At 49.3% G+C, this 22,596-nt stretch overlaps 1 pseudogene; it reads left to right on the forward strand.

Moving 5' to 3' along the window:
• The first annotated feature begins 3,130 nt into the window (after window positions 1–3,130).
• On the forward strand, window positions 3,131–3,329 carry LOC130863926 (40S ribosomal protein S28-like; annotated as a pseudogene).
• The last annotated feature ends 19,267 nt before the right edge of the window (window positions 3,330–22,596 follow it).

A 22,596-nucleotide genomic window follows, 5' to 3' on the forward strand; every position in this document is an offset into this window, starting at 1 on the left:
GGCTGTCTGCAAGGTCTCTAGGGGGCCCTGTGCTCCTGTGTAACAAACTCACGTGGGGTGTCTGCAAGGATGCGTGCGTGGGAATGTCAGGTACCTTGCCATTGCTGCTTCGGGTATCCTGAGTTCCGTCCCTGACACCCTCACCCCAGGCTCCAAGTCAGTTCCTGTGTAACAATAGGGGCCATAGAAAGCCTCCTTTAAGGACTGGGCCTTGCTGGGATTCGGATTTCTTGCATGGTGTTCTCATTGCTGTAGAGCAGTCAGCTGGGGTAAAGTTAACCTTGCTTTATCCCGGCCTTTAGCTCAGTAGGTGAGTATCTGATACAAGGTAACAGGGGTCTAGTTTAAAGGTTTAAAAATTTTTATTGCAACCTGGAAATAGGATGAGTATCCAGTGAGCTGACATGGCCCACAGAAAGGGGCCACCAGAGAAAGCAGAAACAAGAGCAAATAAAAGGGACTCCTCTTTCCAGAGTTCTCTCCGTCCATGGTTGAAACAGGTCTTCCTCACTGATGATTCAGCTGACGGGACTTCCCTGCTTTGGGGGAAACTAGCCCAAAGCTCGTGTTTCAAAGTTCAGTTTGATGGACACCCTTAGCATTGTGACTGCCTCCATTCTGGTCTGGTCTAAACTACTATGGGCTAGCAAAGCAGCTTTTGGCCCCAAGCAATGGCCTCCCCTAGACTGTTGAACATGAGTAACTGTTTGCAGGAAGCTTTTAAACTCACCTAGGTTGCTGCCTGCTGATGCAAGCAGACTTCCCACCCTATCCATATACAAGAACCCCCGCCCCGCTTCATAATTCCCCACCCCTGTCACAACCCACAGCTGCTTATAGTCTCTCTCCCCCAAGAAAGTGAGGGATCGTCACCTCAGTTAGCTACAAGACTCATTTCCACCAGCAACTGAAGTGGCAGTGGCCCTGGGTCAGGTGCCTGTAGGTCTTTTCAGTCTAGCATGGGTGTGCTTGGACTTGTGATCAGTCACGCTCCATCCTGGTGGAGAAAGCAATTTCCAGGAGTCTGCACCTTAATGAGCTCGTGTGTGTAAAACACACACACACACACACACACACACACACACCCCGATCCTTTGTGCTTCCTTCAGCAGGTGATATATGCCAATCTAACAGTTCAGTTTCCTGCTGTTTAAAAAGACATCGCCTAAAAAGATTGGCGTGCTACACCTGCCGCCATCATCCCCGCACCATTTATAATCCCACATTACTATAATGGTATATTACTTATTATCCCGCTGAGTAACCTGCCTTCCGCATCTCGCACCTGCATGCAAACTGGAATCAGCGAACAGCTGATGTAAGCAAAGTAAACCCATAGGAGAATCTAACTCAGAAAGAAAACATGTATACAACTCTAAGTGCCTCTTGTATCCAAAATATGCATTTTAAATATTAATCTTTTAACATTTTCCATCACTGACAAGCAGAATAGAATTGGAAGGCCCACTGGGAGCTGGTTGTTTCCTTTTCTCGCCTGAGTTCAGTAGCTCAAAGACATAGATTCGGATATAAAAACGCAGTATCTCAGGAAACAAAGAAAATTTCTACATAGCTGCGCTCGCTCTTGAGTGCTGCCCCTCTTATTCTCTTCTCTCTTTTAAGACAGGATCTTTCTGTAGCCCAGGCTTGTCTCAAACTTGAGCTTCTGCCTCAGCTTCCTGAACGTTAGGATTACAGACATTCACCGCCAAATCCAGCTCGATGGAGGTTCTCTATCTGTAATATGTACATTCATATATATGGATGACAGTTAGAGTGTATGTTCACTATATGATAACTGATTGTACGAACGCTTCACACAGCCCTACATCTTCCACTGACAATGACATAGTTTAAATGCTTTGTATTTAGTAAATTAGCACCAAAACAAAGGGTCACAACAGGGGAGTACCATGCTGACTCCAAACTTGGTTATCTTCTTTTCATGCGTGTGTGTGTGTGTGTGTGTGTGTGTGAGAGAGAGAGAGAGAGAGAGAGAGAGAGAGAGAGAGAGAGAGAGAGAGAGAGAGGAGAGAATGAGAGAGAATGAGACTAATGTAATTGTATGTGTAGAAGCCACAGGACTACCTCTGGTGCTCCTCGGGAACCATATACCTTGTTTCTGAGACAGTCTCTCACTGGCCTGGAGCTGGCCAAGTAGACTCAGCTGGCCAGTCCTCCCCTCTTCCTTCTTTTCTACCTCCACGCCTCCCTGCACTTTCTTCCTTCCTTTTTCATTTCCCCCAGTGATGTGAGAGTCAGAATCTGGTGTATATTTGAAATAGATTCTGCCTTGTGAGAAACACACACACACATGCTTTTATACCTGATGTTCAAATTTTGAAGAAAAATACAAATATCTAGGAGCTACAGTGCTTTTCCATTCAAAACTAAAATGTCATTGTTTGTGCTGGGTGGGGAAGTTTCTTTGGTACCTCTTTAAGTCAGGTCCCCTACTTTATTGAGTAAACTCTACTGGTGGGGGAGCTGGCATGGCATTCCAGCCACGGGCCTTTGAATCCTCTCACACATCTAACCAGCAGTCACCGCTAGCATTCACACAGAGCTGTGGCGAGGTGCCATTCAAACAGCTATGATATCAACACACGGAGACTTTACTCCATTCACAGAGAAACCATGGCAGAGACGGCAAGGGCTTGCTCTGCGTACCCACCCAGGTATCCTATCCGTGCAACTATGCAGACTCTTTTCATGAAAATGTCTCCAAACCCGTCTGCATCAATTTCTTTCTGCATCGCTTCAACAACATATCTGACCAAAGCAGCACACTGCAGGAACGGTTTTGGGGTGGCCCCCAGTGTGCAGGTGCATCATGGGAAGGTACTGTGACAGGAGCATGAGGCAGCTGGTCAGACTACAGCTGCACCAGGAAGTGGAGAGACAGGAACGCTGATGCTGGGCTCACTAGAGTACGAGGCTCCAGCCCCAGTGACAGTGCTGTGGCCAGTTAGGGTAGATCCTCCCATCTTACTAACCCAATCCAGAAACTCCCTCACATTTGTTCCCAGAAGCTTTTTTCCATAGCTGTTCTGAATCTCATCAAGTTGACAGTCAAGATCCCCCACCACACTGCCCTCAGAAGAAAATGTACTCAGTGACTCTCCGCCAGATGGGTGCCATCGTGGGCATGAGTCGCGTGCAGCCCGTCAAGCTGGCTAGGATAACCAAGGCTCTGGGTAGGACAGAATCACAGGGACAGTGCACGCAGGTGTGTTGGAATTCATGAATGACACCAGTCGCTCTAGCATCAAGAAGGTGATGTGCTCACTCTACTGGAGTCAGAAAGAGAGGCTCGGAGGTTGCGCTAACCTTGCTGCTGGGTTCTGGATGTCCACCACTTGGCCTGTAATGACCCACAACTATTAAACCAAGCATTTGTATTTTTTAAAAAGAAAATATATTCAGTGTACAAATTACAGACTGCAGAGGCTTAGCAACCCCGTGTGCTTTAGTGAGGGTGTTCACTCTTGTGAGCGTGAGGCTGATGGAGCTGCCACTCATGGCTGGCAGAGTATCAGATGCAGGTTGCTCTCCTGGGACAAGATCACAGGCAAAATCTGCATCTTTGCTCTCTACTGAGGATTGCTCTGACACCACAATAAAGTGGAAAATCATAAGTTAAAGCATCTTAAGTCAGGGGCCCTCAGTAATATGTATATATGTGCCCATGTATAATGATTGCATAGATGGATGGATAGATAGATAGATAGATAGATAGATAGATAGATAGATAGATAGATAGACAGACAGACATGTTGATGGACAGACAGATGGAGAACCAAATCTGACTCCACCCAGGCACTAGGGACCAGTCTTTCCACATTATTTCCGCTCACTGATGACATCATCACATTATTTCCGCTCACTGATGACATCATCACAAAGCTGCAGGAGTGGTGTGAAATCCATAGACACAGACTACTGCCTCCTCTTCGTCGTGTGGAAAGGCCCGACTCATATTACAATAGGAAGAGGAGTCTAAAATAGCAACCCTCATCACAGCTGTGAGAACAGACATTACCCAGACACCCTCCGGCTATTTTCATTTTGTCCTACTCTGGAGCATTCTAGAAAATGCCCTTACCATCCTGCAAGTCCTACTGGGTAGGCTGACTAAGTGGCCATGCAGGCACACCATGATAGCCCACCACCACCACCACCCGATGGCACTCTGGGTGTGAGATTGTGGTCCTCAAAGCGACCTAGCCACTGCCGTGTTGGAGCCGAGACAGGCACACTGGCTTCCCTGTGACAGCAGGAAGGGTCTTTTTGTTCCACAGAAGTGTTTATTCAAGGTCGTTGTCTAATCCCCTGAGTCAATAGGGATGTCAGAGTGATGGGATCATCTCTGTTTAATGTGGTCAGGCTCTGTCGTCCCCAGAATCATCCGTATAGCACAAGAAGGAGGCGTCAAGCTTGTCCCCGTGGGAACCGCTGGTGACTCCTGCCACTCCCAGGTGAGGTTATCCTGTCAGTCAGGTTGGAGCTGCCAGACAAAGTGTTGAAGAGTCTGCTGCTGTCGGCCTGGGACAGGGGACTTTCGGAGGTCATTCGTTTTCCTTCATTGCCTCCTCTGTCTTCCTAGTGAGGTAAAATGCAGTGGCTCCTACCCTGGGTCCGTTGTCATTGTCCCTTTAAAGCTGCGTCTGTCTGAGACCCTGTGGAACGGGGCAGACTTGTGTGTGCGTGTGGATAAGTACTCGGAGGCCGGAGGCCATCCTTAATTGCCGTTCTCAGGTGCTGGCCATAATGGTTTTTGAGACCAAGTCTCTCACTGGCTTAGAACTTGCCAAGTAGGCTAGGCTGGCTGCCAGTGAACTCTAGGGATCTGTCTGTGTCCACCTCCCCGGTGCTGGCATTACGAGTCCTGCCACCACACCCCCTTTCTAAAAACATCCTGGAGACTGAATTCTGGTTCTTACGTTTACAAGTCAAGCACCTCACCAGCTGAGCTGTCTCCCCAGCCCACTTGGGGCACTTGAGAGTCTGCTCTGTGTCATGGCTGAACAGCTGCTTGTGGGCCAATGAAACTGGAGACTCTGGGCTCTTGATTTCTGTCATCCCTTTGTAAAACAGATCTGATTTCAGGGGGTAGATGGAGCCTGTCCCTTCCAAAAGCCCCTGCCTCCCAGTCCCCACTTTGTTTCCTGAAGAGGCTCCACCGTAAGGGAAAAGCAGAGTAAGGAGTTGTTGCGTAAAGAGGGGGCTCGGGCCCAGTGCTCACAGCCTCACAGAGCCTGCATTTGAAGATCTAAAGCAGAGAGCTGTTGGGCTGTCTGACTCTGTAACCCAGCAAGACAGTGAACAGACCTCCACCTGGTGCAGGAGAGCTAGGCTAGTCTTGGATTCCCTGGGCTCAGGCTTGGTATGGGAACGACACAGAAATGTTCTAACATGTCCACATGACCACAGCCTTCTCTGTCCCCGGTGTCTACGGTGCCTTTTCTTTGTGTTCAAAGGCCCAATCTCGAATCATCTAGCATTTCCTCACTGTTCTCTGCCCTGCCCCTTAGCTCACTTCACTCAAGGTAGCTGCAATTGGAAATTTAGACATTTCAGTTTGTTGGTGACCCCTTCCTCTGCCAGAATGAAGGCCCCATGAGAGGAATGAGCCAAGCTTAGCCCTGCATCCCCAGGGTTGGGAGTCAAGTAGCGCTAGGCAAATGCATTTCTAGACCCGATGGCTCACTTTCCAGGGGGAACCATCAGCATCAGTCCTCCTGGTATGTGGCGGAGATCTTTTGGAAGGCTCACAAGTGAAATACAGCTGCCCCCAATGAATGCAACTTTGTTACTTCTACTTGTTCATGTCTAGTGCAAGGTGATATTCTGAGGCGGGAACATGCATATGGCAGAGTCCTTCTCATTCAGAAGTCACACCTTATCATGGTATATCTGGTTCATGATGTAAATGAAACTCAGGAGAGAATATAGTGCACAATGTGTCCCTCTCAGGATGACTGCCGTCCAAAGAACAAGCAGTCAGCATCAGGAAGTGTACACTAATGGGGGACAAGAGGAGACTGGGTCTGTCCTGGGCAAGGGCTGCACAGGGGCTGACGCCTTCTCTACTGTTGTGATGTAAAACGCCTTCAACTCTTTTTGTTTTTCTTTCAGTTCCCTTGTTAGAAATTATCAACGGAGCTGAAGGCTGTGCTACATACCTGCAGTCCCAGCTCCTCAAGAGTCAGAGGCAAGAGAATTCTCAAGTTTGAGGCCAGCCTGGTCAATGTAGCAAGACCCTGCCTCAAAAAAGGGGTGGGTGAAGGAAAGAGGGGTGGAGTGAGGGGGGAGAGGGAGAAAGGAAAACGGATGTTATGTCTGTTCTCTCTCTGACCAAAAGCAACGGGGGTAAAGGGTTTGTTTCAGTTTGTAATTCTAGATCACGATCCATCGTTAAGGGCAATAAGGGCAGAAACTCAAGGCAGGCTAGCTTGCTATTTGAGACAGCTTCACCTCCTAATAGGGAACTTGTAACCAAGACTGCAGGAACCACGGAGAGACAACGCTTGCTTGCTTCATCACGTGGGCTCCTGCTCACCTAGTTTCCTTATACATCCCAGGATCACCTGCCTAGGGATGGTGCTGCCCACAGTGGGCTGGGCTAACAAGACAACCTCCAACACTCATGCCCACAGGCTCGACTGATTTCTGAAATTCCTCAATCCAGGTTTCCCCTCAGGTGAGTCTAGGCTGTGACGAGTTAACAATTAACGCTAAGTAGGACAGAAGAAAAGGGGAGGGAGGGAGGCAATAATGTAAGCCGACCTTAATTAAATGTTTTCCTTTGTTGGCATTGCTGTGTCCTCCTCTGCCTCTTCCTTTTCCTCCTCATCTCTCTCCTCTTCTGCCTCCTCCTTTGCCTCCTCCTCTCCCTCCTCTCCCTCCTTCTCTCCCTCCTCCTCTCCCTCCTCTCCCTCCTCCTGTTCCTCCTCCTCTCCCTCCTCCTCTCCCTCCTCCTCTTCCCCACAGAGCACAAAGCGTCCTCTGACTTCCCCTTCCTGGGTCCTGCTGTCAGCTCTGGCACACATTATTTAGCTTTTCCTCCACACTGTAAAATTGTGTCATTAGCACTGGACTCCCATTTCAGCTGACCAGCATCTTCGCCCTTCCTGCGCTTGGAAAACTGTCCACCTTGAGTCTTTATAGCAGGCAGGCCTCACCTCCTTCTGTGCCAGATGTCACCACTCTGGCCAGAGCAGAGACAGAGGAACCAAGTTCCTCATCGTTGTTGAGCCGCTGAATCTCCCTCATCCAGTCAGCCTGGCCCCGGGGCATAGGAAATTAGAATCTCAGGATCATAGAATCCATTTGCAATCAAAATCCAAAAACCAAAAAAACAAACAACAGCAGACTTAAAGGAATAGGCCCGGACATTTCACACCGCCGTGTGATTATAGTTCCATTAAAATAAAATGAAGTGAAAAGCACCTGCGTGGAAATAAGTGGGACGAGGTAATCTGAAATGTTGGCAGTGACGGGATGAGTGATGGAAGTCATCTAAATTTCAGCACTATCATTTTATATTCAGTGTTTTCCAAATGACGAATAGTATTTCTGAAAACATATAAGCCCACTGCTGCGCACCAAACATGCCAGGCTGTGGGATTCAGGCCCAGTGAGGGGTAGAGACTCTCCTGAAAGCGGGGCATGCCGCAGCAGGCCTGTTGGGACACATACCTTGATTGGGCTTCATCGCAATGCATGAGGGGAGTTGCTTTGCTGGGTGGACTCTTGGGGTCCATTGCAGCCTGGCTTAGCAACGCCCCTCAAAGTGGCTCTGGGGAGCTGTGTGGCCCAGTTGCACGTACCCCATACAAGAGCTCTTAGCACTGAGCCAGGAGACGAATGAAAGGCTGCTCGGCTGTCTGTGAGGCCCCGGGGCTGTGGAGGGTCCTCTGTGATGAGCACCCCTGCGTGTGCAGACCCCGAGCAGGCCTGTCACCCTTAGGAATGCCTCTTCACTCTGGGACTTAGGGTAAGGAGCAGGAGTGGCTCTCCTGACTAGGGGGCCCACAGCTATTGATACCAACTATGTGGGTGGAGCCAGGTCTCCTACCACGGTCCCCAGGAAGTACTTGGTGGCACTCATACAAACACTGACTTGCTGCCCAGTTTGGGTATTGCTGGGGCTGAGGAGCCAGGGTACTTGCTCCTCCTACACCAGAATGAAGCCAGACACACCAGCTGCTGTGAGAATGCCGTGAACAAAGGCAGAGAAGAGAGGCCTGGGAGTCCCACATGCCAACTGGCTAAGGATGATCAGGAGCTTGGTGCCTCAAGGTGCCTGAGTTGCGGAAAATGATTAAGATAAACAATGAAGCATTTCAGCGTTAAGTGTTCCCTGTGAAATGCTTGGATGTAGTCGTTACTCTCTCTCTGCGACGTGCTCTTGCGCCACCATTCCTTGTCCTCTTCCCCATAATGACAAAGCATCAGCTCACCTCCCTTCTAGCTGGGACCAGGCAAGGCTGAGGCAAGAGATGGACTTACTCATGACAAAATTCAAGAATCACTGTTAGCACGGGGCAGGCATTGGTCCAACCTGGCGTACCTGACAGAGATGCTCTCTTCAGTCCGGCACTCTGTGCTCCCCGTACGTGGCTATGACTCATCTGAATGAGACCTCCTTGAATAAGGCTTCAGTTCCCCCCTCCTCCCAAACTCTGTGTCATCAGGATCAGCACTGTTGGCTGGATTCTCCCAGCTGCCCTTCCACCCTGCTGCAATTGTCCTGTGTCCTCACTCAGATTCAAGGCTTCTTGATTTTGACATCCCAGGATCACACGATCCCAGGGAATCTAGGATGGTTCTGTGGCAACAGCCCTCACTATCACTTTCAGCCTTCAGGTCACCTGACTACACCCTCTGTGGCCAACCACCAAGTTCAAAAGCTCCCCTTAGCAAGCCTATGTTCGTTCATGAAGCCGGCTCAGGGCAGGGAAGACGGCTCCGTTCACAAACACTTGCCTTGCAAGCAAGAGGATCTGAATTTGGTCCCTAGAATTTAAGAAAAAGCTGGGTGTGTTGGTACATGCAATCCCAGAGCAGGGAAAGGGGTGGAGTGATGCAGATCCCTGGGGCTTAGTGGCCAGTTAGACAAGACAAATAAATTCCGAATAAAACCAAGAGTCTCTGCATCAAAAGGTGAACATCCGCCTGGCGCTGACCTCTGGCCTCCGAGTGTATACAAACACACACACAAACACACAAACGAAAGAGGGCCGCTTTGGTCCTCACTTGAGAAGCATCATGTCTGTGGTTCAGCAGCACAGTGTGATGAGACACGGTGCCAAGAGCCCCACAGTATTGACCATGGCAGCTACATCTGCCTGGACCTCCTGGCCTGCAAATATCCCTCTGCCTGGCTGGCTAGGGAACAGCATGTGCCTGAGATAGTATCCAGAGGCCCGGGATCACTCCTCAGATAGACCAGAGCCAGTTAATAAGACAACAAAGCAATACTACAACCTGGCTGGTTATGAACCTGGTTGGTCTAGGATGCACTCTCGGGGTCAGGGGTGTCTGTAAAACAAAATCAGCTAACAAACCAAACAAAAACAAACACAAACTATAATCTGGACCAGGGGGAAGGGACACAGGCTGGCTTTGGCCTGTGACTCTGTCTCAGGTCACATTTCAGAGATCTGCACTTATGCCCCACACCCCAGAGCTCATTTGGAACGAGACAAACACATTCAGATTCCCATTTCCACACTGTAAGGCTGATTGGTTTCCCTGACAACAGAGTTTAAGTTGTCCCAGAGACCCCTGGACAGTATCTGCTTTCTACAGAGGTTTACAGGGCTATCAGTTACTTTCAAACCCCCATGAACTTGAGGCCTGGAGTCTTTTCTCAAAGATAGACTACTAGTCTTCCCTGTGGCCTCCAGCTGTAATTAACAACAATTTATAATTGCTGCTTCTCTTGCTTTGTTTAAAGCATATTTTGCTGAAATGTGGACTTTGAATTTGAGCATTCTGCTTGCCTACCAGGTCTTGCAAATTAGCAGAGTTTAATTATACAAAGAGGCTGTTTTAAGTTGGGGAGAAAAATCAATCCGCCTCTCCTCTTATCTCCTTTGTGAGAAGCCATCTTTCCTGACATCCGTTTCCTTTGAAGCTCTCGGAGCTGGGGAGCAAGGGAGAACTTTTAAACAAATAGGTTACTCCTGTAAAACCTACCTCTCGGTTGCTCATTACAGTTTCCAGTTTGAACCAGATGCTATGTTCTACTGGAGCAAAATGGGCCGTTCTCGGTTGTCATTCATGCTTAATTCAGTCACACAGCCGCAAAACTGTACGTACTGAATTTTTTAAATGCATGTGTGTATGTTCATATGTGTGCCTGTGGATGTGCATATGTGTGAGGTGGTATATGTGTGTGCACATGATTGTGGAGGCCTCAGGACAAACTTGAACATCATCCTCAGGAACACTATCCACCCCCTCTTGAGACACCATTTCTCCATGTCCTGGAGGTCTCCAATGAGGCTAAGGTGTCTGGTCAGGGCGTCCCAGGGTTCCACCTTTCCTGATTGCACCGTGTCTGGCATTTGGGGGGGGGGCGCTGGGAACAAAATTCAGGTCTTCATGGTTGTATAGCAAGCTTTTTGCCAACCAAGTCATCTCCCCAGCCCTACGGATACACGAATTTTAAAGTAAAGCAACTATGTTCTACCAATTCTAACAGATACCCTACCCCAGAACTTCCCTGTGCCCTTCCCAGAATCCCCTTCTACTTTCCAACTGGCCAATCTCTGACCCAGTTTCTACTGAGACAGGCTGATTTCACCTCTTCTAGAACAGCATGGAGCTTCTGTCTGCATGCATTGGGCTGAATTCACCTGCAGGGATTTCTGTGTCCATCTATGTGATTATTTACACGAGTTGCACCCTCAGAGGAGAGCCACATAAGACCAGCTACAAAACCGGAGAAAGCAAGAAGGAGGAACAAGCTGACGAGGAACAGGGTTCAGAAATGAAAGTTTGCATCAAGGGCTTTTCGTTCATTCCAGTCTAGCCCTTTTTGGAGCTGAGTGATAATATTCTAGTCTGTGCATAAAGATCAGAGCTGTCTTATGCACTGATGGGTATTGGGTTTTTTTTTTTCAGTATAGAGGAGAGAAAGGGGGAGAGAAGGAAAGAAGGGGGGAGGGAGGGAGAAGGAGAGAGAGCGCCCTAAACTTCTTTCCATTGCTCTTAGGTAAATACTTACAGAATGTCTGCTCCATTCATTGACTCCTTAAGACACTCAGAACCACTGTGTTTACAAAATTTTTCACTTTAGCTGGTAGAGACTGAACGTCTTTACTTGCTATTGTTGGGTGGATTTTCTGTTGTCAATGTTAGCTGTTAAGTGATTATCTTATTGTGTTTGGAATGCACATTTCCTGGTGAGTAATGAGGTTGAACATTTCCACGGGCTAATTAGCCATTTGTATATTTTCTTTTGGAAAACATCTATTCATTATTTCCTCCCCCTTTTATTGATTGTTTTCAGTTGCTGAGTTATAATAGTTCTTTGTATATTCTGGATTCAAATCCACAGTCAGATTGGGAACAAATGTTGGCCCTGGCATGAGTTTAGCCAATGTGAGACTTGAAGCAGAGAGGACCTGCTGGTAACTTGTGGAAATCTTTGTAAATTAAACGTTCACAGACCTAAGACTACCCAGCAGGCGTTGCTGGGATTTGAACGTGAGACATCCCCCATGGTCATCAATGTTTGAACACTTAGTTACCAGCTGGTGGCACTGTTTACTGAAGGTTTTAGGATCTTTAGGAGGTGGAACCTCACGAGAAGTTGGATTCTGGCTGTGGGCCTTGAGGTTTTGTAGTCTGGCCCTACTTCCTGTTCACTCTCTGCTTTCTGGCTGTGGATGCAGTGTGCCCACCTGGCCTCCTACTGGCTGTGGATGCAGTGTGCCCACCTGGCTTCCTACTGGCTGTGGATGCAGTGTGCCCACCTGGCCTCCTGCTATGCTGTTGTGCCCCTTCCTGCTACCATATCTCCCCTGCTGTGAGGCCGGTATCCCCTTGAACTATAAGCCATAATAAACATTTTCTCTCTTGAGTCGCTACTTGTCAGGTATTTTCATAGCTCTAGCTGCTGCAGAGAAGTCTGTGACTACTGTCTCCACCATGTAAGTGATACCTTCTGTCAGTCTGTCCACGCAAGTGTAGCCTGCCAAATCTGGGACAAAGAAAGCTGGTCCCATGGTCAGAGCAAGCAGCCATGTAGGGAGTTTGGCATTTATAGGGATGGACTGGAGAGAGAGAGAGAGAGAGAGAGAGAGAGAGAGAGAGAGAGAGAGAGAGAGAACGAGCGCAGAGAGAAAGGACTTGACCACTGGGAAACTAATGTGCCAAAATTATAGAATAAAAATAACATCAAAAGCTGGGAAAATAATATTAAAGATACAAGCACTATTCAGTCTCCACCCTAGGAGCCACCAAGCAATACAGAGCCACCTCGTGTGAGTGTGTGTGATGCATATGTATGCAGGTGTGTGTGCATGTGTATGTGGAGGCCAGAGGACAACCTTGACTCCCATTGCTCGGGTGCCATCCACCTTACCCCAGAAGCAGTCTCTCAGATGTCATTTATCCTCCTGTGCTGTGGGGGGCACTGTTCTGTGCTCACATTTGCAGGTGTTCAGGAGTTCTAGGTCCCTGCTATAGCCTGAAAGGGATGATGTCAGTGCTTCTGAGTGACAGGGAAGCTGAGCCCCTAGAAGACCTTCCTGCCTACGTGCTTCTCAAATAGGTACACGTGTCTTCAGTGGACTGGAAGACAGGGATGCAAAGACAGGGGTCACTCCTGCATCAGAGAGGCTATGATGGCGTTCAGGAGACTATACCATCACCAGATGGGGCTATTAGCATTTCCTCTCGGGGGCATGGATCACTGCTGTCAGGAGCTCAGGGACCTTCATGAGATCCTCTCAAGGTTCCACCCCTCCCTGATGTTACCTAAGAGGTGGGCAGCTGACTGGGGATGAGGGGACTCTGGCAGAGTAGCTGCCTGCAACTTACTCAGGGGACTTCCCAGTGGTGAGGTTGTCTGTGAGTCACCCCAATAAACGCAGTGAATCACCAAGCCAGGCTTAGATGGAATCCCTTTAGTCTACCAAAGTCTTCTCTTTCTGGGTGAGTTGTCATTCTCTTTTGTCTCCCCAGGCAAAGCTCCGAGATCCTCCATCACTGTGACACCTGCTGACCCACGCTGTCTACCCACCTTGGTCCTGGGAGTCATGGGACCTCATTACACTTCCTGTGAAGAGAGAAGCCACTGTCTGTCTGTCTGGGACTGGAAGGCTTGATCTCCAAATCCTCTCTGTCTAATCCTATATATTTCAGGGGCTTTTGTTTTTGTGACCCAACGCTTGGCGACACGACTCCAGTTTGCCTGTGTTTTATGAGATGATATGTGGGGTATTCAGGGTAAAACTCCCAAGCCTTGACCCCCAGCATCCCAACCTGTACAGTAAATTCCTGGCTGAATTTCGAGCTTAAGAAATCACTTAAAGAATTTATGCTGCCCATTAGTTCCGTTCTGTCTGGATGCTCTGCTCCCGCCCCGTGTCCTTCTCACATTTCCCGTCTCTTGTCACAGACTTTGCTGATTGCTCATCTTCTCCCCCTGGCTCCTGTGTGACCTTGGCAAGCCTGGGTACCTCCACGCAGCTCACATTTCCCCACCTCTGAAGTTAAGGTGTACTTTGTCGCGCTGGGATTCCTGAGGGTACAGTCGTCTCTTTAAACTGCTGAGCAAGATCCAAGCTCCCCTGGAGTGTCAAATGACCAGTGCTCAGCTTGTCTCTCAGTGGGGGTCCCTGTCACCTCTCTGTCCCTTCTAATGGACACGAAGCCTGAGGATACATCTCCCTGGCCTTGGCTTTCCCTCCACCCTCGGAAACAGCATGTGAATGTCTAAAACAGTTCTTGGGCAGATGGTTGGCTTGCTTGCAGAACCTCTGCCTGCTCACCCTGCTGGCCACTTCCTGCTTCCATAGGTTCTCCTGAGACTTTACTTCTCGGGGATCCTGTGGTGGTTTGAAAGAAAATGGCCCAGAAAGGGAGTGGCACTATTAGGCTTTGTTGGAGGAAGTGTGTTACTGTGGGGTGAGCTTTCAGGTCTCATTTGCTCAAGTTTCCCTCAGTGTGATTTTCGGTCAACTTCCTGTTGCCTGCAAGATGCAGGACTTTCAGCCACTCCAGCACCATGTCTGCTGGCACACTGCCATGCTCCCTTTCATGATGATAATGAACTGAACCTCTGAAACCATAAGCCACCACCCTCAATTAAACATTTTGCTTTATAAGAGTTGCTGTGCTCATGGTGTCTCTTCACAGTAATAAAAACCCTATCAAAAACAGACCCCTTCTTCCTTTACCTTACATGGGGAATGGGAGTCCCTCACACTATGCAGGAGTTTGATGGTGACCCTTGCTCTCCTTCCCTTCTCTTCACCTCTCTCTCTCTCTCTCTCTCCCGCTCCGCTCCTCTTGCCTGACTATTGGGAGAACAAAGTCTCTCAGGTCCCACCAGAGAAGAGGAAAGAAAGCCATGCACTTCTCCAATACTGGCCCTGCCCAGGGCATGGACCTTCTACCCCCTTTTCAAGAGTCTCTTTCTCCTCCCGTCAGATGCTCTTTACAGGCTGGTGATACGACTCAGCGGTAGAGTTCTTACTCAGCATGCACAAGGCCTTGGGTTCCTTCGCCAGTGCCAAAACAGCAACAAAGCAAGTCATGTCACAACCACCTGGGGCTGCAGAAAGATGGTCACACAGTGGAGTCCGCGCCTTGAAGTGTGAGGACCTGGGTTTGATCTGCAGAACCTGTGTCAATAGCTAAGCTCAGTAGTATATACACTTGTAATTCCAGTGTTGAGGAGGTGGAGTAGGGAGTTCCTGGGGCTCGCTGGACTGTCAGCCGAGCTGGTCAGCAAATTCCAGCCAGGGAGAGACCCACCTTAAAAAACAAGGTGGACGGCACATGAGGAATGCCGCTGGAGGTTGTCCCTGAGCCTTCGCATGCATTCACACAAGGCTTCTTCATCACCATTTCTTAAGGTTTTCATTTATATTTCATGTGTGTGTGTCGGGGGGGTGGTATATACTATGAGTCATTGCACCAGCTCATCATTGTGTCTTACAATGAATCCATTTGTTTATGTAAAGTGAGGCCAACCTGGGAAGACAGAAGGAATCTGGCTTTTCTGGTGCCTTCGCAGGCTCTAGTCAGGAGCCCTGGCCCAAGGTGTTCAGAATCACCTCACTTCAAAATAAGGCCGAGGTGTTTGCATAGCAGTCTCCGTGAGCCTGACAGGACGGCCCTGCCATGCAGCCCAGCACTGCCGAACACAGAAATGAGCATGTTTCCGCCTCGTCACGGCCAATGCTTCCGAGGCCTTTGCAGACCTCAGGGAACCCCCAGACTGCTTCCTGAGGCTTTGATGTACTCCACAAAAAATGCACCCTGGTTCAAAGTTAAGCAGCCCTATTAAACTGGAGCAAAAGCCTCTTCCAGGAGAACTAACAGGAACCACATCACAGTTTCAGCAGAGGCATGGAGCCCTGCGACAGGCACGCCGGCTAATGATACCGGCCCCACCGTGAGCATGCAGATGTGTCTATAAAGGAGTAACTCTGTTTGTAAGATGCTATAGGTCTGGACTTTTTCTTTGGCTCTTATTAAATAAGAGCTCAGAAACTGCATGGTACGGAAGTATCCAGGCCCTGCTTCCAAGGCCCCTCCCAACCCCACAGAGTCAAATTCTTTCCTGGCACCCTTTGACTTCCTGAATGACGGGCTCCATCTTGGTCTCTCTCAGTGGGTTAGCAGAGCCCTGTAACCATCGCCAGCAGTGTGGTACAGGGCCCGTTGCTGCTTGTGGGCATTTACCTTCTCCACAGGGAGCAGAGCCGTGTGTGTCAGGTCAGAGCTTTCAGCCCTAGCCCTTGTTGCTCTGTGTGTGGCCTGGGGCAGTCACTGCTGTGCAATCTCATGGGTTGCCACACGCGTGGACTGCAATGGAACCCATGGAGGGGCAGGGGAGATGGCTCCAGGAGGCACCTGCCAGAGGTAGGACCCAAGCGAAGTGGGATTCTCCTGAGAAACAGGAGGAGTCAGGTTAGGTTTAATAGTAAGGAACCAACACCTGCTGGCCGTGCCCAGCCAGTCCCACCATCGGCTTCCCCTGCTTGCTGCGGCTGAGGGAGGGTGCTGGATTAGCCACTTTCCTTGCTGCTGTGAGAAGATGCCCAGCAAGAAGCAGCTTAAGGAAGAAAAGGATGCTTTGGGCTCCTTGTTCAAGGGTACAGCCCATCCCAGCAGAAAAGTCATGGCAGCAGCCTGCGAGGCAGCTGGTCACATGGCATCTGTAGCCACGGAGCACAGAGAGATGAGCGCTGGTGCTCAGAGCCTTCGCTCTTTTGTACTGCGTCCAGGACCCTGGTCCACGGCGTGGCAACCCCACAGTCAGGGGTGGTCTAGAAATGTCCACACAGTCACACCCCGACAGCAACTTGTCTCCTGAGCGATCCCGGAGCCCGTCAAGTTGACAGTATTCGCCATCACTGACGGTTTAAGAAGCATTCAGCTCATTGGGGCATCCACATCGAGCTCAGCATCCCGCATCCTGACTTGTGCCACTCTTAGTTTCAAGGTTTCCTGCTGTCCCGAGTTCCTCCTCTGGAAGCATGAGGAGGTCAGCCCTGCCCCTCAGCTCAGAAGACTCTGTCCCCTTGGGGGAGAGCCCATACCTCTCTCTCTCTCTCTCTCTCTCTCTCTCTCTCTCTCTCTCTCTCTTTCTTTTTTCTTTTTTCTTTTTTTTTTTTTTTTTTTTTGGTTTTTTTCAAGACAGGGTTTCTCTGTGGCTTTGGAGCCTGTCCTGGAACTAGCTCTTGTAGACCAGGCTGGTCTCGAACTCACAGAGATCCGCCTGCCTCTGCCTCCCAAGTGCTGGGATTAAAGGCATACGCCACCACCGCCCGGCCATACTTCACTTTCTACCACCTTGCTTTGTCCTGGAACTTCCCTGCCCTGTGCACTCTGAGTGTGTGTATAATACATAGCTACATAGCTGTGTGCACACATCGTCGGCATGGCTTTCTGAAATGCAGAGTTTTCAATTCCTTCTTTCTACAGTGTCAATGTCTGAATGCATGTAATCGGGTGGCTAAACCCTGCACTCAACACAGTGTCTCTCTGCCCACTGGAAAGTGCCCAGCAGTTCTCTGCTTCACCTGAAGGTGGGCTGTGGCATGATTTCCACATGCCCTGGATGTGTGTGACCACACACCTTATGGAGGAGCAGAGAAAGAGGGTCACTCCAGCCCCTGCATCCTTACCCTCTAGGACTGGGCAAGGAAGAGAAAGCCCATGGTCCTGTTTGCCTTCTCCATGGGAAGGAGTCATCAAGACTATTCATAATTTTTCATTAACTGTATAGTCATTGACAGCTACAAGAATTATTTGGTAATATTGATAAATAAAGAAGGGTGTACATTAGCCCAAGTGTGATGGCACACACCTGCAATCCCTGGACATGGATGCAGGAGGATCACAAGCTAGAGACTAGTCTGGGCTACATAGTGAACTTTAGTCCAGGTTGGACTGAATAGGAAGACTCTGTCTGTACACACCAAAATAAAATAAGAATGACAAACACATATACACTTAGACAGATGCACATGCACACACACACACACACATACAAACACACATGACCTGCTTTTGAGATGTTTTGCTCAAAAACCAAAAGAATGCAGTAAGAACCTTAGGAACCCACAGATTCCTGCTTCATTGGGCTTCTGCTGCCACAACCAAATGCCCGAGATAATTTAAGAAGAAAGAACGATTTTGGCTCACAGCCTTGCAGGTCCTGTCGATGTCAGCTGACCTTTCTGCTTTGGGAATAAATGTCATGCTATGCCGAAAGTCCATAGGTGGGAGTTTTGTCTACCTGAGACCTTGGGTGGGAACTCGGGTGAACAGGCACGCAGGATGTTGGGAGGACAGGAAGCTTCTTCAGAAGTTGCCATTTTCTGGCTCTAAGCACCTGTCAACAATGACATGCCAACCTGCCTCAGCAGCCTGGAGAAGGAGCAGTGGGTATCAGCTGCAGTTGCCAAAGACATTGCCAGGAGAGTTAGAGTCCCCTGTGAGAGACTAGCGGGGCTGGAGGAAGGTGGAAGGACAGACAGACACCAGGCAGTCACACAGGCAGCACACACAGCACTGTGACCCCATGTACCCCATGTCTTGTCAGTCCATTCATTTAAAGCCGCTAGATCATGCACACAGAGGTCCTGCTTAGAGACCATCAGAACCCCTGGGGAGAGGGATTGACAGCTCCCCTGTGGGAAGCCCTCCTATCCACCAATTCATTAAACAAGAGCTGACAGACTGTGTCCCCTGAGGCTCTCTTCAGAGTGACAGTTGCTCATGATGTTGTCATGAGATCTTTTTATATGGTTTATAGCAGTGGGTTCCCAGGTTCACTAGGGTTGTGTCATGGTTCATCTTCATCATCATTTCATGATTTGAAATCTCCTGGGAGACACACCTCTTTGATGGTGTTTTCCAGAAGTGACTGACTAGAGGGGACTGCTGCCCACGAAGTGGGTGGCCCAGATATACCACGGTCCCAGGAAAAGGCAGTGCTATTCCACTTTCCCTTCTTCCTAAGAAAGTGTGCCTGGTACTGCTGCCAACACCATCCTTCAGTGACATCAAACGCCAGCCTCTTTCACCTCTTCTGGGCATACACCAAGCCTTCAGTGCCAGATTGGGACTGCACCCACTTTCATGGAGTGAGCATCTCAAAGTTCTCTATTGAAGTTCTCAGCATGCAAATGGCCACTGTTGGACTACCCAGCCCCTCCGGAAGTATCCTAATACATATTGCATATATTGGCTCCGCCCCTCTGGAGATCCCTGCTAATGCAGTGGACAGGGGCTGGGTTAGAAAGAGAGAAAGCTTCACAATGTGGGGAGGGGGCTCTGGCCTATGCTGTGAGCCGACACCTTACCTGAGCCCTGAGCGGTAGGGTCTTAGCAGACTGTTCTGTCTCTAAGCCAAGCATCCCTGTAATTTTGTTTGTTCATTTGTTTGTGAAAATCTCCCTCACACCAGTCCCACTCAGCTCAGACAGACTCTCAGAAGAACTGGGGTCACATATGCTCCGGTGCCCAGCCATCAGGATGTAGGGATGCCAAGGACTCATGGATGACAGCGACCAGGGATGGACTAGCCCGGTTGGAAAGGGATCAGCATGAGGTGAGAGCTACGGGCAGGGACTAGCAGATCTGCATCCCACATAGAGGAAGTGACCCTGGAAACAGCCATGTCGCAAATCTTCGTCTGGTAAGACCGGCTACTAATTTCCTCTCCGGTATGACCGTGGATAACGGTCAAATGGTGACCAGGAAAGAGAGCAGCAGCAACTTCATTTTAGTGAACTTTCCGGAAAGCCAAGGCACCTGCCTAGCCCATGGCCTCTAACCCTTCTTTCTCCACCCGGGGGAGTTTGGAGTGAGGTTACCAAGTAGAAGAAAATGCAATCAACAGCAATTTTTGAGATTCTCAAGGGAGCCCCAAGCCTAAGCCCATGGCTGAGTGTGTTCTGGAAACACAGAGATGGTAGCAGCTGCTTCACACACTTATCCTCAGTACTGGGTGAGTGTTTGTATCTATACCATGTGAGGGCAGTACTCAAGGAGGCCAAAAGAGGGCAACAAATTCCGTGAAACTGGAGTTACAGACAATTGCGAGCACTGTGCAGGTGCTGCGGACACGGGCTCCGACAGGTGTTGCCAATTGCCATAGAGTGTATCTGTACCATGTGAGGGAAGTACTCAAGGAGGCCAAAAGAGGGCGACAAATTCCGTGGAACTGGAGTTACAGACAATTGTGAGCACTGTGCAGGTGCTGCGGACACGGGGAACTGCAGATGTTGCCAATTTCCATAGCTCCACCCCCTCCACTCTTTCTGGATTGCTTGGATAGATTGGGGGAAATATCCAGGCTTCTTTCCCATTCCTAAGAGGCTAGTTGATTAACATATGGTGATCTCTGGGCAATAAGAGCTCCAAAGCCCCCAATGGAGACGGACCCCGAGCTGGAGTTTGGAAGACGTGGAGGACCTGCAGTTGACCCAGGTGTTGGGACGCCTGCTGACCCTACTCACTACAGCTGCAGTCTACAGACAGCGTGTGATCGCCTTCGCCAGTGTCGCCACGAACAATTTCCTGCATTATTGGCAAACATCCTCAAATCCCTCCCAACAGAACAAAAGCAGAAAATTAGAAAATCACAAGCCTTTAGCATTGTTCAGTAATTTCTATTGTAGCTGGGGTACAATTGTTCAATTTTTTTGTGTGAGCCAAACAATCTTTGTCTGTGCCCTGCATTTGAGACTGAGCGTGCATATTCAGGACGCTGCTAAAGTGATTAATTCTACAGTCATTTTGCTCCCAACCACAGCCAGTTATGTGTTGAGATGAAGCTTCCAGAGCTCCGCTCACAGCTCTCTATTGTATCATATTATTCTTTAATAATATGGTAGCAACTCTCGTGTGTGCGTGTGTGTGCGCGTGCGTGTGCGTGTGTGTGTGTGTGTGTGTGTGTGGTTTTTAAACATTTCTCTTCAAAATGGCTTGAATGAAAATTCCTAGATGGGACCTGGTCTATGATTTGAGATTTTCTTCTTCCTTCTTGGTTGCTGTTTCTCATTCACAAAGGGCCCAGGCGTGCTTCCTTCTCTGAGGTCAAAGATTGCTGAGCACTGGATGACTGCAGGGCCCTGCCCTTTGCCACCAAATATCTCAGAATCGTTTGAAAAAGGAAGGGAGGGAGGAACTGAGGGAGGTGGGAAAAGGTGGGCATTTGCAAAGAAAGAGGGATGAATGGAAGACAGGAAGGGGGAGGAATAGAGAAGAGGGCGGAATGAAAGGAGAGGAACTGAGAAAGGAAGGGAAAGAGGGAGGAAGGAAGGGAGGAAGGAAGCGGCAAAGAGGGAAGGCAGAACAAAAGGAAATGGGGGGGGAAGAGAAGGGGAAGGAAGTGGGAAAGAGGTGTCTTAGCAAAATTTGAGATTTTAACTGAATCCCAGCTCTTAGCCCCTTCTAATTTTCTGATAGCCCCGGGTTCCAGTGTTCCTAGAAAATGGACTCACCTGAGATACACAGAGTCATCAACAGTCACAGCGAAACCTTTCCAGTCAGATAGATTCGGCAAAGCCAAGATTCCTGCGTGGCACATGCAGCAACCATACGATGTGGCTGCAAACCAGAAATGGCTCTGTTGGCACACACGCTTGCTGCTTGAGGCCCAGCCTGTCACAGATACCCATCCTTTCTTCCAGAAAGAAGTTTCCTTCGTGTTGAAATTCTCAAAAGAAAAAAATGCATTTTAAAAGTAAATATAAAAATAACAGTTCTACCTTAGTTTAAAAAATAAAGAAGAAAGGAAAACTCTGGCTGTATCCCCGCATCTTATTCATGATTCTCCCTCTTGATGCTCGAAGCTCCTGATCCTCCAGCTCCCATACCCCCAGTGCTGGAGTTATACAGTGCACCGCTATGCCCATGCTCACATGGTGTTAGGACCAAACACAGGGCTTTGCCTATACTAGGCCTGGCAGGGCACCCTGGCAACTGACCTGCATCCCCAGCTCAGGCTTCATGTTTTGGCCTAATTCAAGCCCTCACCTGCTCTCCTGGGAATTAGGATCTGAACAGGTGGGAAGCACCCAGCTCTTCTGCCCTCTGCAGCTTCGAAGCCCCTCCTGAGATCCTGAGGCAGAGCTCTGTGCCTTCACTGGTGAGCTAACTGACTCTGCTTGTTGCTCAGTCCCCCCTCCCATCTACTCTCTGGTGTCATTTAGCATCAGATAAGCACCAAGTGGTGACATTGGCCAGGACAGCTTTAAAGAGACGCCACCACCTTCCAGTCACACCAGAGGCCACACTGGAAAGCGCTGCAGGTGCCTTTAACTGGGGCAGATCACGGCGAGAGTCAAAGTTAGTGAATAATATCTGAACTTGCCCGTGACTCCAGAGGGACCAGGATGCTCCACGCGAACTGTATGTTCTTTCTCTCATGACCGTGCTAAGTGACCCTGGAAGACATGTCTTGAAGGAGAACGGATTTACTCCGGCTCAGGGTTTGAAGCGATGCATTCCCTCCATAGATGTGGGAACATGCCGCTGGGACTTGGCCCCTTCTCACACCCAGTAAGATAGGAATGGCGCTCAGCTCTCTGTTCTCCTCTTTTCTTTCCCTCAGGCCTTAGCCACTGGATGATTCCAGTGGCCTCCTCAGTTACTCCTCTCTGAAATACCCTCATAGAAATACCCAGAAGCTGACCTAGGCATCCTGCATATATGTTACAGTTGTGTAACTGGGTCCTCGTGAGGTACTCCTAAGAGTGGGAATAGGGGCTGTCTCTAATTCCTGGCTTTTGGGACCCTACCCCTCACACTGGGTCACTTTGCCTAGCCTTGGGGTGGTGCTTAGTCTTACTGCAACTTGGTATGCCATATTTTGTTGATACTCATGGG

This window comes from Chionomys nivalis, chromosome 21, assembly GCF_950005125.1.
Source record: "Chionomys nivalis chromosome 21, mChiNiv1.1, whole genome shotgun sequence".
NCBI classification, from domain to species: domain Eukaryota; kingdom Metazoa; phylum Chordata; class Mammalia; order Rodentia; family Cricetidae; genus Chionomys; species Chionomys nivalis.